Below are 14469 nucleotides of genomic sequence, written 5' to 3' on the forward strand. Positions count from 1 at the left end.
TGGAACCTCACACAGATATTATTCATTACAAATGGAATGAAGGAGGAGTCCTTCCTTACCTGTCTGTGTTCTACTGCTTTTCTGGTCCTAACAGGGCTTCTCCTTGGATCCTGTATCTTTGACTGCCGATCCAGGTCAGTGTCCTTTGCCCTTGGCTGTATGGAAGCTTAGACCAGGATGGAGGTACATTCAGTTCAAGCAAGGCACCTTTCCCAGGAACCCTTCCTGCCCATTACCTTGATTTGTAAAATGTGTAGCAAAAAAGTGTTCTGATCAGTCATGAGCTGTGTACCAGGGAGCATCAATACTCCTTGTATCCAGGAGCTGTGCTGGGGAACTTGCTAAAAACTCCATTCCACAATGACATACCCCTCTAAACAATCCTGAGACGGTTCCTCATTGAAATTGGATCAGCTATTGTCTTGGGTGGCATAGACTGGTAGCGGGCAATTCAAAGAGCTGTGCACTGGTGAGAGCAGTAAATGGCACAGGCTGTGTGACACAAATCAGTGATGCACAGCAGATCCTACAGCTGTCAATACACTGAAAACAATACTATACTGTATGTACGTATGTGTGTCTCACAAAGCTGCCTGCACTGTGCCTGCCTCACTGCTGGAACTGGAGGAGGAGCAGGAGCTCAGCTTCACATGGATTTGTAGGGAAAAGCTTCATCTGCTATGGAAATGTGTACAACTGTCTGCAGCCCCCTACTTCTGCCTCCAGGACAGCTCATGTTCAGGTGTAAGATGGGTATGTGTGCCTTATAACATCTTAACTACCAGTCTGTATCATGTCTGTCTATAGTCTGCTACAGTGTAGAAAAGTATCTCATCTTAAAACACATGGATACAGAATCAGTCTGGCTAACATTTCCTTATATTCTAATTACTTTGTTAGTATTTTATGGTATAAATACAAATGTACTTAAGGGCTGTGTTTATATCATATGTTTATTTTTTTGTTATGTAATATTATAACCATTTACACTCTCCACAATCAAATCACATGGACATGTCTGATTGCCCATCAGTGGATGTATCTCATGGTAATGAAGACAACAACTTGAATATCCCCTTTTGATCTCATTGTTTTATTCACTCATTTCTCATTAAAGGCATGTATGCACAGGATAAGGAATAAATGTATTCTCTTGGATCTGATTCCAGGATCTTCTAGGTTTGAAGATCCAGTAAGCCACCATAGAAGTCCCATAAACATCAAAGGAGTCCATAATAGCAGGTCCTGGAAACCCTATTCACTTTAGGGTCCCCCCCTCTGCCAATTATCAAATGACCCAGGAAACAATGTCCCAGCTAGCAGACATTTACATTTGCAGTTTACTCACTAGACACTTTAACGACTTATCTTTATCTATCTAATGCATGTGTAAGTACAGAGATGAATTTTATTTACACCCAGTAATAAAGGATGGAAATAGGACAACAAAACATATTTTTCTGCTACATTTCTGAAAGAATTTTTTTCTTTCAGAAATCAATAGTGCATATGATAATAGTAAACTTTACAATAATTAGTAAGTAGTACTAGGAAAGCAATTGATATGATGTTATCTATTCTCTGCACACGGTGACAGACAAGGTTACTCTCCTATATTTAAGAAGAACACACTTAGAAGCAGCAGCACGGAGCACATTAGCTTTGAAATCTGCACTTTGGTTTAGACCAACCAAAATGCTATATATGAAATGGTTAATCTCTAAATCCCACAAATTGGGATTTATTTATATGGCCTTGTGCAGTCCAGGAGATACATACCATGCAGTACTATGTTGTAAATTTCTTTGAGAAGCATGCAATCTGATCCCTAACTAAACGAAATGTCCATTTGGGTTCTTAAACAGGGATGGGCGTACCCATTCAAGTTTGGGTATGGCCAAACCCATAAGATCTGTTTTGGTTTGGGTACCAACCCGGAATGTTCACTCCCGCTGGTAACACCCACGGGAGCACTGATCAGAGATGTTAACTCTTTAAATTTCACCAGTAAAGCAATGATCGTAAGTAAAATGGTGGTGGACATGCCAGCACTGATTATGGATGTTACTGGCAAGGGTGGTGAACTGAATGCTTAACACAAACCTCTCGCTGAAGTGCGGGTTTGGGAACTGAATACCGCAATGTTTGGTACAGACCAGAATATTGCAGTCCAGGTCCACTCATCACTAGTCTGAATATGGACAGTTAAGTACAGTAACTTTATATTAAATAAGTAGTTTAAGAACCAGGGGTGAGCAAGAAGGGAGCTTGATAAGGGGAGAAACTACCATTGTTATTGTATAAAACATATTAGAAATGGTTTCTATTATATTCACTATATTATTTATTTAGGCAAAGTTTGTTGATAGTACATTGCATATTTAATATTACAGTGTTTATTTCCCTAACTCTAAGCTGCTTGGTGGGATCTGATCCACATTGGAAACCCGTTACATGTCTAGGTTATGCGTGACCACGGCATGTAAGGGGTTAACACCCACAATTGGAGTAATCTCAGGTAGTGGTTGTTACAGGCAGGTATCTGCTGTAATATACAGCGGACACTTGCAGCTTCTGGCACTGGCTCCATCTAGGAACTGATGCCAAAAGCGGGACATAATAGTATAGCACATGTTGGGAAATTACCTTAACATGTGGCATACTATTACATCCTTCCTCAGGATGGGGTTAATAAATACTCTCTATCATGGCCTCATAAGTTCAGATTCTATACAGATTCTATACTGCTGAAGATAAAGAAGGGCTCTTGGTTCATTTGCTATAGTCCCTACCAGAATTTTGTTTGTCTAAACAGATTTGACCTGTTTATAGATTGCATAGACCGCATAGATTGTGCCTGATTCTATTGAGCCTCTTAGTAGATTCAGAATACTGGCAGGAAATTTAAGACTGGTGTATGTACTTTAGGATTCTAGCTGCACTGTGGTGCACTGGTGTGTGAGATCTTTTACCAAAATGCTCACAGCTCCTCCCTGCTGCTCTAGGTAACTGCTGTAGTATTCTAAAAGAAGCTGTAGTGTTCTAAAAGCATTCTAATAGAGAGAAGAAAAAAAACTGGCATTAAGGATAAAGGAGTGCCAAAATCAAGGGAATATATCTCAGCTGCTACAGGCATTCAGTATAAACACTCCAATACTACTTACTCTCTGTGTTTGTTCATTTTAGCAAACAGAGAGATATATCCTGTAGATATTTTTATGTACATATATCCATTTAATTTATCTATATGCATACATCCATCAATTAAAGGGAACCTATCACCAATAGAGATGAATAGACCAGAAGTGTAGGTCCGGGTTTGGAATTCGGATGCATTCCTCCCAACTTGAACATACTGTTCCTAATGTACCTAACAACAAGCCATGGTTATGATTGGTCAGGGAGAGGAAGGAACATGGTCCAGGTTGGAAGGAAAGCCCCCGAATGCCAAACCCAAACCTCTCTCTAATCATTAATCTAATCAATTCATATTTTGACTTAATGACATGTACTTATGAGCTGTTTAATACTAATTACCAATCACCTTTTCTAATAATCATAATTTTATATGCTTTTAAAACTGAATGGAACTAAGAATGTTTATTATTAAAGAATATTTGCAATTATTATTAAACAGCACATGGGAAATTGTCAATATGCCAAAATGTGAGATCCTAATGACAGGTTCCCTTTAATACATTGATATATTTATTTATCCATGTCCTTATTCCTACAGCTCAATTGATTTATTTATGTATTCATATATACATTTGCACTACAAATATCTGCACAGGTGTTACTTATGTTTTTTTATTAATATAATGTTTTAAAATAAGTAACTGAAAAGGGTTATAGAATTTATAGTATCCATATTTTTTATTGCAAAGCCTTGAGCAGATCTATCCTTTCAACAAACTTTTCTGAAGTCAATAGCACAATGTGTGTACCTGAGGAATAAAACTATTTATTGATATAATGTGATTAGTATCCTGCATTTTAGCAGTTTTCTTGTCTTTAGGCTCTATCTCTAATTCTAAGTTGTCTTACATTTGGGCTTTCAGTGCCTTTTTTTTCCAATGCTCAACTTCCTAAAGCCAACTTCCTGACAAAGGCATACAAGGGCTTATATATTGCAGTAAAAGTTGTATTTTCTAATGGCTTCAATTTTAGGATACAAAGTAACATTACAATAACAGTCTACTAATTCTTTCCTGCGGGGAAGCATCATAAACAGGCCCTTAGGTTTTTACTTACAAATGTTTACACAGTTTACCATACAATATAGAAAACATGTTAATATTATTTTATAGGATAATGTGATCAAGGAAACATCAGATATACACATTTTCATGTCTTTCTACAGTAACAAAGAAAATCTGTGGACTGTTTATGTGTCTGATAGAAATAACCTAAACCTCAATCAAAAGAGAATACTGTAACTAGGGCCTGTATTTTGTGGGGTAAGAAAAATAAGTACTGCCGGTAATCAACCTTGACTAGGAGCATATACCCGTGTAATGAATGAGATAAAAAATATAAATAAACAACTTTGCCATTTGCCATTTTGTGCTTCTTGCCTCCTAAAAAAAATTACAGTAATCAAAATTATGCCACATATTGGTACAATCCTTAATATAACACTCTTTTGATTGACAAATACAAAATTGTAGTCCTCAGAATATGGCAAAAAATAAAAAAGTATATATACATTAAAGATGGGCAAATCGATTTGAACAAAGTGGAATTCGTTCCGAATTTCAGGAAATCTTCGATTCGTCACGAATCCAAAGTTTACAGTGATTCGTGGGAACAAAGTTTTTTTTTCCCCGCCTTTATTATCAAAATGGGCACGAGCACAACGTGTTGCATGGGGCAGAAAACTCTGGGAAGAAGAAAGAAACACCCTGGATCACATGTGCAGATCTGTAAGCCTATCAGCGACCGTCAGGCTTATGTGATGTCACACAGCCCTATAAAAACAGGCAGCCATTTCTAATTGCTGCATTTCACACTGTGTGTGTTGTCTCCAGTGTATAACTGTTTGTACTGTGCTGTGCTGTAGCGATTTCTGCTCTAATCCCAGGGTGTCCATTTTGGGGGATTTGTATAGTAGCAGTTCTTTTTTGTTGCTGAAGTAAATAGGAAGAAATCTGTGTAAAATACACATAGTTTCTGGAGTGATTTTTCCAATCGCTTGGTGTCCATTTTGGGAGATCTATATACCCCAAAAAGCAATTCTTTTTTGTTGCTGAAGTTACTAGCAAGAACTCTGTGTAAAATCCACATAGTTTCTAAAATGAATTTTGCTCCAATCCCAGGGTGTCCGTTTTGGGAGATCTGTATATCCCAAATTACAGTTCTTTTTTTGTTTAGGAAGTTACTAGAAAGAACTCTGTGTAAAACCCACATAGTTTCTGGAGTGATTTCTGCTCCAATTCCAGGGTGTCTGTTTTGGGGGATTTGTATACCCCAAATTGCAGTTATTTTTTGCCAAAGACTTAATAGTTTCATGGAAATTATAATGAATGATGCATAATGCATCACTAATCTTAAAATTAAGATTTAAATTAAAAATTTCAACTTCAAATTAATTTCAAACTTCAAATTTCAAACTCTGTCACTTTGTCATTGTGCCATTCTGTGGCATACCATGTTGCTGCCACCTACAGAAATTGTCATCATGCCACTCTCTGACCTCATACTGCTGCTGCTTCCACCTCCACACTTTGTCATTGTGCCACTCTGTGGCCTTCCATGTTGCTGCCAGCTCCAGAATTTGTCATTCTGCCAGTCTCTGACCTCATGCTACTGTTGTCACCTCCAGAATTTGTTATTGTGCCACTCTCTGACATCATGCTACTGCTGCTGTCACCTCCGCACTTTGTCATTGTGCCAGTCTGTGGCCTACCATGTTGCTGCCAGCTCCAGAATTTGTCATTGTGCCACTCTCTGACCTCATGCTGCTGCCACATTGTGCCACTCTGAGGCCTACTCATGCTGCTACCAACTGACCACCTGTCTCCCTGGAACACCCTGTAATTTCCATAATGCTATTTTCACCCACCACCACTCTATGATGTTGCCACTATATTTGGTTTTCCCCTTCATTTTATCTGTCAGAAGGAATGAAAAGCTTCAGGATTGATAGCCAAAAGCAGGAGTGGATACAGAACTCAAAGGACATGCAAATATCCAATTTACTGGTTATCTCTGTTCTGGATCAACTCCTGTTTATTTTTGGCTTCAGCAATACTGATGGATTATGGACCGATTGAAAGCGGACACTGTCGGATGAAAAGAAGGACAAAATGATCAGTGATGTCAGTGCAAAATTACTGCCGACACCCTCTCCACTTTTTGGGGGGGCTTCTACATGTATCCGCATTTAACAGGTTCTGTTGTCATCGTAAAAAGAGTACACTCTTTGATGTTATAGTGGGATCTTGGCCCTCAGCTCAGTCCTTTCGAGGTGGCCCAGATGTTACCTTGTCAGGATGTGTTCCCGCTTCACTTAAGTTGGCCCCTGTAAGTGCCCACGGAATTGAGAGATTCTAAGAGCGGCGGCTGTCATGTGCGTGTCATACTAAAACACAGCATTGAAGACCAAACCACGCTCCCTATGCATATTTGAGCATGGCACAACATTCTACAACACCCTACAGGCTCTCTGCAGCCAGGAAATGCCTGTTTTTTCAAGTGAATCAACATGATTCACTTGAAAAAGTGAAAGTAGTAGAGTTCAAGTCTGCACAGTTTGTGAGACTCCCCAGAGGGAGGGGTGCAGAGCCCCCAAAGGTCTTGGCTTGTCCTTTTGTAGGTAAAAAATGTAAAAAGCGGGCAGCACTCCAGGTTCAAAATCAAAAGTAGGTGATCTTTAATGAACAAGTGGTGACGTTTCGCCAAGGCTTGGTAAGGCTTGATAAAGGTGTCCTATACCGAATCTCACTAACCTATAGAAAAATACTAGTATGCTCATTTTTGTCTTCGTCCTCAAGACAAAGTTACAGCAGTTTTCTTCAAAGCATACAGCTGCTGCAAAGAGATGAAGATAAGGAAACTGCTGTGGGCTCATGGAAGTAGCTGAGTAAATATAAATTTTTTACATAGTGGGCATACATCGGAAAGAGGCGGGGGATTCTACAGACAGGTAGTTATTTGGCTGCTGGTGTGGTGGCCCTCTATTGGCTGATGGTGTGGGGGGCTCTGTGACTATTGTCTGCTAGTGTGAGGGCACTCTGATTATTGGTTGCTGGTGTGCTAGCACTTTTACTATGGGCTGCGGATGTGAGAGCACTCTTACTATTGGCTGCTGGTGTGCTGTATAAATTTAAATTCTAAACATCTAGAGTAGATACATTGATACAGTTATCAAATGACTTTGTATCCCCTGGTGTAAATAAGTTTGACAGGGCTGGTGTAAACTTTTAAATAAATGAAAATTTAAAAAGCTCTTTAATTCCATTCCCCCCAGAATTAATCAATAAATATTAATACTTATGTTATTTTTACCATACAAATTCAGCCATTGGAAAATGCAACTACTTCCACAAAAATCAAACTCCCATATGCCCAAAATAAAATATTTTGAGGAGGTTGAGGATTGGAAAAGAAAAAGAAACTTTTCAGGAAAGCCTGAGCAGGACATGTCCTTAAAGGAGCTTCTTAATTCCAGATTTAAAAAAAAAATGGCTTTTAAAATTATGCAAATGAGCCTTCGGAGCTCTTGGTTCCATAGGAGATAATGGAGCTGGAGCCCCTCAGGCTCATTTACATTTCTTAAAAACAAGAGCATAATAAGCATAAAGAAGAGCAGATCCTGCCAGAGGCGGCGCACACCAGTATGTCAGTGTGCTTGGTTTACAAGCCTTCATCCTGGTGGTAGATGTCCTTTAAAGTGCCATTGCCACAAGATTTACCCCATTAATCTAGAATTCCCTATATCACCCTTTTATCTATAAAAAATATCTGGTAAAGTCATGTGAAAATTAACAGGGAAGAGTCATATTTTGCCTGTGATGAGTCAAATTTAGAGCCTCCAGGAGGCTTTGCACTTTAGACATCCCTATGTTTAGTTTTATAGACCCTAGAAATATGCTTTTGGTCTCATATTAAAGATAGAAGAGATGTTAGGGTCGAGACAGATCTACCTGTAGAAAGAATAGATGGGGGAAAAGCAATTAGGTATTTGGGAATTGAAATATCAAATAATTTGGACAGTTTTGTAGATTTAAATATATTACCCTTACTGAAAAATTGGAAAGCTAGGGTTAGAATATGGGGGAAGTTAAAACTATCCTACCCTGCTAGACTGTCTCTCATAAAGATGGTGTTCCTTCCCCATGCCCTATATTGGTTTAGGAATTCCCCTGTGAAAATCCCAGAAAGGATCTTTAAGGCAATGGATAGTGTGTGCACAGATCTTTTGTGGGGAGGAAAGAAAGCGAGAATTGGTAACAGGTATTTGAAATGGCCAAAAGATAAAGGTGGGTTGGCCCTTCCAGATTACAGATTGTACTTCGTACTTTAAAAAATACACCGAAGAGGTAATAAAAGGCTTTGTAAGTCACTTCAAGTTGGAGCATAAGAAATTAAGTATAGCAGAGCTTATGAAAACAGGTCCTTCTCAGGAAATTTAATTAGTTAGGGTAATTGATACATCAATGTTTTGTTGGTGGGAGATGAAAAAAATATTAAAATGGTTCGTAGATAGGTGAAATGTCTATATATAGCTGTCAATATGCTTGTATGTTCCATTTGAACACTTCGCCTTTGATATGTATCGGTGTTATTAGTCCAATGTAAGCAGATTGTTTTGTGTTGATATATGAAATAAAAAAAGATTTTGAAATAGAAAAATAAAGGTCCATTTGCCGTCTATTTCTTAAACTGTCCCTATCTCCGTTTCTCTAGCTCACAAAGGGAAATGCCAAATTGAAGCAGAAAGAAGATAACATTCTGATTCAACTAAAAGCATGTTTCCAGGTACTATAAAGGCAAAGACATTTTATTCCTTACCTGTGGGGGCTAGTAGTTCAATGGGGTAAAATCTGGTGACTATATAGCGGCTCTTTGATTTATCCTTGGGCTGATTTCCTGAAGTTGTGCTCTTCTTTTTCACAACTTTTTGTGCAATTTTGCACAATTTTAGGGGCAACCCATATAAAACTGTTTCCTATGCCTACAGTATTGTATTTGCTAATTTTTTGTGACTTTTTAGCCTCAAATCAGTGATAAATCAATAAAAAGCAGAAAAGAAAGGAAAAAGATACATCTGCCCAAAGTCTCTTTACCCCCTTGGTGACCACCCAAACAGATTTTTTATTGGTCCCTAAGGGGACCTAGGCTAGGCCGAGGGGTTCCTCTATTGGTCTTAGTTCTGCATGGGGGAAGAGCTGTGAAGAATAGCCTTGCTTTTACAGTCTGGATCAGAATGACATCCTATCCAAATTGTTAACCCATTAGATCCTGTGATCAGTGCTATGACAGCAGAATTTATAATGTGGACTTTTATAATATTATGCCAACACAAAGCCAAGATATGGTAAATGTTAATTATTAACAACTTTGGGTAGTAAAACTATCAGTTTGAAAAACTAAACATTTAGCATTTTGAAAATAGCAAATTTTTTTAAAAATGTTTTGCATGATTCACCTTTTTTTCATAAATAATTATGTATCTATCCACCAAAATTTCCCACTAACTTGAAGTACAACATGTCACGAAAAAACAAATTGGGTTAGTTAAAGAGTCATGAAGGCACATGAGCTTGGTTACTTATAGGTTTAAAAGGGTTCTCCAGCAGTTAACTTTGCATTTAGTATGATTTATCTAGCTAAATTTAGCAAATGGTTCATTTAAACCTATTTGCTATGTTTACCCAAGATATTGGTTACATTGATTCTTCCTTACCTGGCTTGCCACCCTCGGTAATCTCCTTGTAAACAACTTGTAGTCTTCTGGTCTCCTTTTTGCGCAAGTGCAAACTTCTTCTGCTTGGCAGCGGCCCTGTGTTCTTATGTATTACATGTGAATGGGGTGAGGGACGGATATTGCAGAGAGTGCAGGTGATTGCCTCCAAGGATCATGAGACTTAAAGTCTTGAGGAGGAGCACCATGGCCATCTTGCATATAAAATCAACCTCAGCAGATAAAAGGTAACTATCACCAAAAAATAAGCTAAACTGGTAATTTTAAGCTGGAAAGGTGTGTCACTAATTAGATTATATAATACCCCTAACTATTAAGGAATTTTTTTTGATAGAGTGGCCGGGGAATCCCTTAAAGGTGGTTGTTTTTTTTATATACACCACAGCCTACACACAGAAGCTCCCAACATATATGCATATAAACACAAACACTAAGACACAGTTCACACACAAATAAACGCCATCTATTCTGCCAAGTGCGGATAGAGTGACGTTTGGGCATGGATGTTACACATGTATCCCTAAATCTTCCTTTATTTAGAAGGGCCTTCTAATTTCCTAGATAGAACAAGGAAAACCATCCTACCTTGTAAGGAAGACCCCTTACCATCAAACAAGACTTTCAGGAAGCCTAATCACAAGAATTTTAAATTGTCATTTTCAGTATTCCACTGCTCTTCAAACTTTATCGGACTGTCTGTCTGTTCTGTCTGCAAGTATTACTTGCAAATCCCCATTATCTTGAATGCTAAGGGTCCAAACGGTTGTAACCAGAATACCCCTAACTATTAAGGAATTTTTTTTGATAGAGTGGCCGGGGAATCCCTTAAAGGTGGTTGTTTTTTTTATATACACCACAGCCTACACACAGAAGCTCCCAACATATATGCTTACCATATTGATATATATATATATATATATATATATATTGGCAGGCGGGGCAGTCATTTTGCCTTCTTCTGACCAGTATTTGTCGTAGACTGTGAGAAATACAGGATGGAAAGATGTAGCAAACTGCATCTTTCCATCTTACTCCCTCAAGCTGAGGGACGTATACGCTCAGCGTAGGCCACTAGAGGTAGAAAGTATTCCATCCCTCTCTTGCCTGTGCTGAGTTTATACTTTGGTCAGTAGAGGGAGGTCCCCAGTGATATCACAGTCCATATAAGAACACTGACATCACTGGGAAAACACTCTGAACATCAGCAGCAATCACTAACTGTGGTCAATGTTCACTCCTCCTCCTGATTTCAGGGGTAGATGAGGAACAGGATGAAGTATCCCACTCTATGTGGAAATGGTGGGATACGGCACTCTGTGGTAAGGACCCAGCCTAAATTAAACCTTGTAAATTGGGGGATTGGGTTTACTTTTAAACTAAATCTTTTAATCAAAACAGGCATGATAAACCAGGGGCCCTTACTCATAGTTCCAGGCATTGTGACTGTGTTAATATTCTTTTATTTGTTATCCATGGCCTCCTTCCTTCTAAAATCTACTTTGAAAATTATGCTAATCAACCTGAAGACCTACTTGGGTGGTTCCCAGAGCTACTCTGTGCTGTAGATTCATTCACCTGCTGCACGGCAGCCCTCCCTGTGCTCTGAATCGTCATTTGTTGCACCTTTAAATGTTCTCATGCAATGTACCTTCAGGTTGATCACTCAGGAATCTAAAGACAACATATACTTGAACCTTTAAAAAGTTAAAACCCAGTAGATTAACATTTCTGGGGAAAAAGAGGTCAAAGGGAGTTGTACCATCCATAAAATCTTGAATCATATTTCAATAAAGCATTTCAGGAGCTAGAATAGAGAACAGCTACAAAATAATTCTTTTATATTCTTCCTGTAAACAATTGCAGTGTTGCTTCTTCTAACATGCAGTAAAAACAATACAATAAAACAAAGAAAACTGGCAAAGTAGTAAACAACAGAAGCTTTATTAACTCACATATAAATAAAGTGACTGACATTTTTATTCCATGACCTAAGGAAATTCTTTGGATTAATCTTCAGACTAAGAAATCCAGTGAAACATTACTGTTCTCTTCTAATTTATTAAAAGCATATTATGGCGCAAATATAATAATTAACATGGGATCACAAAATATAAGTTAGTGTGTAACAGCCTTTTTTGTGTGCTGCTACAAACATTTGAAATAACTGTAGTTCACGTCTGCTTAGGCTGTATAGCATGGGATTACAAGCTGAGCCTTCCCCCAACATAGCACTTTTATACAGGCAGTCCCCGGGTTACATACAAGATAGGGTCTGTAGGTTTGTTCTTAAGTTGAATTTGTATGTAAGTCGGAACTGTATATTTTATCATTGTAATCCCAGACAGAACTTTGTCTCTGTGACAATTGGATTTTAAAAATGTTGGATTGTCATAAGAATCAATATTAACACTAAAGCTTAATTACAGACACATTTTATAACTGTTATAGCTGTTTATTGTAGCCTAGGACTAAAGTACAATAAATTACCAATATCCAGAGGTCCGTTTGTAACTAGGGGTCGTATGTAAGTTGAGTGTTCTTAAGTAGGGGACCGCTTGTACAGCAAAAATCTGTGGCAAGTACTAATCTTGGCTAGAAACCTGCAATGGCAGCACTTAAATTAAGGTGCTGCATGGGTCCTGCCACCTTGGATCCAGGCAGTTTCTTCAAGGGTGTCAGCCGGTCGCTATTACAGCTAGGTCCCTAACCAAGGACTCCATGTCATAGTAGGACCTAACCCATTGATTTTATAATATAGTGCAATACAGGAGCATTGCAGTAAATTAGATGACTGATCAGATGTCCTATGGTTCAAGTACCCTAGGAATATATATATATATAAATACTGTACTGTACTGTACTTTAGCCTGAGGCTACAATGATCAGCTGTAACAGTTATCAAAGGTGTCTGCAATGAAGCTTTATTGTTAATCCTGGTTCTTATGACAACCCAACATTTTTAAAAATCCAATTGTCACAGAGACCAATAAAATTTTGCATGGGGCTACAATTATAAAATATACAGTTCCTACTTACATACAAATTCAACTTAAGAACACACCTCCAGAACCAATTACGTAACCCAGGGACTGACTGTAATTCTGAATATAGATATCCTCTACATATGGTTACATATGGTTACAGCACAGTACTACTACTCCTATCCTTTATATGTGGGCACAGTACAACACTACTACTCCTATCCTGTATATATGAGCATTGCACAGTACTACTACTCCTATCCTTAATGTATGAATGCTACAAAGTTCTACCACTCCTTTTCTGTGTACATGGGCATTGAACAGAACTATTACAATCTTGCCATTGTGGGGATCTAAATTAACAGGAGGAACTAATGACAATCGGATGGGCAGTAATGGCGATAAGGGGGTGTAAAGAAACAGGAGGAACTAATGAGTAGCAGGAGGGTAGCTATGGCACTATGGGAATGCACATTGACAGGAGTACCTAATAACAATCAGATGTGCGGTAATGGCGTTAAGGGGATGTAAAGTGACAGAAGGAACTAATGTAGAAACTAAAGGTGAATTACTGGTTCCCAATACATATCCTGCCTCCAATAGGGGATAATAAAGAATATTTACATGACAGTTATGGAAATACCACAGTCAGGTTAACATCTGTGATCGTTTCTGTGTTAATGTCTGGGTGTAATAGGGAAGTTGGACAAATGATGTCCACTTTACAGCTCTACAGCTTTTGGTTAAAGCTGTGCCTCAAATTCACCTGTATACATACTACACATAACATGAAAATGTATTTTACCTTTTTTTTTGTATTTTAAATTGTTTAAAAATATTGTGTACCAAAATTCTACCATTCTACCCACTGGTTTGGTTAAAAAAAAAAAAATAAGGATTTTATTAAAAAAAAAGTGGGTTTCTGAAAAATTAGAACATTAGAATATTCAGACTGGAAAGCTGGGAAAGAAACCTTAAAGGACATCTACCAGCAGATTACCTGATGGTAGATGATGATGACTTACCTTCCCATCCCTGTGTGTCCTAAGCTTCATTTCTTATATCTTTGAATGCCCGCTTTTCTGTAAAAAAAAAATATGTTTATAAGATATGCAAATTAGCCTGTGGTGCTTTGCACCCCCTGGGGCCGCATGATCTCTGTTCTTTGAGCTGGTGATGTAACTGACACTATTCAAATCTCACACTTGGCACGAAGCCAACAGCGCAGGGAATGTGAAAATCGTGCACATGTTGTCAGTACCTGCCCAGCAACCATGAAACCACAACCAGGCTTGGCACTAGCTCTCAGACTAGGTAAGTGGTGGCAAATACACCCTGCAGCGTCCCTGCAGGCTAAGGCCCTGCCTAAAGCAGATAAACCGCCCTGATAGGAGCGAACCCACTATCAGAAACCTTACCGACGGTCCCAGAGCGACCCTACAAGATGACTACGAAAACTTACTTTGTCTGGCAGCTTCTGGATGGTGGAGCAGACAGGTAACCGGAATACAGGTATAGACCAGTGTTCATAGCGGTACACAGAATACTAACACAGGTCTG

The 14469-nt window shown here is 38.6% G+C and overlaps 1 protein-coding gene across 1 annotated transcript in view; it reads right to left on the minus strand.

Moving 5' to 3' along the window:
• The window catches only part of CALN1 (calneuron 1), a 255062-nt gene extending 254401 nt beyond the window's left edge, over window positions 1–661 (minus strand). The window contains exon 1 of the mRNA XM_072136198.1: window positions 60–661. The gene's annotated coding sequence lies outside the window, so the exon portion shown is untranslated. The remainder of the gene's footprint in view (window positions 1–59) is intronic.
• Between the last annotated feature and the right edge of the window lie 13808 nt (window positions 662–14469).

This window comes from Engystomops pustulosus, chromosome 2, assembly GCF_040894005.1.
Source record: "Engystomops pustulosus chromosome 2, aEngPut4.maternal, whole genome shotgun sequence".
Lineage (NCBI taxonomy): Eukaryota > Metazoa > Chordata > Amphibia > Anura > Leptodactylidae > Engystomops > Engystomops pustulosus.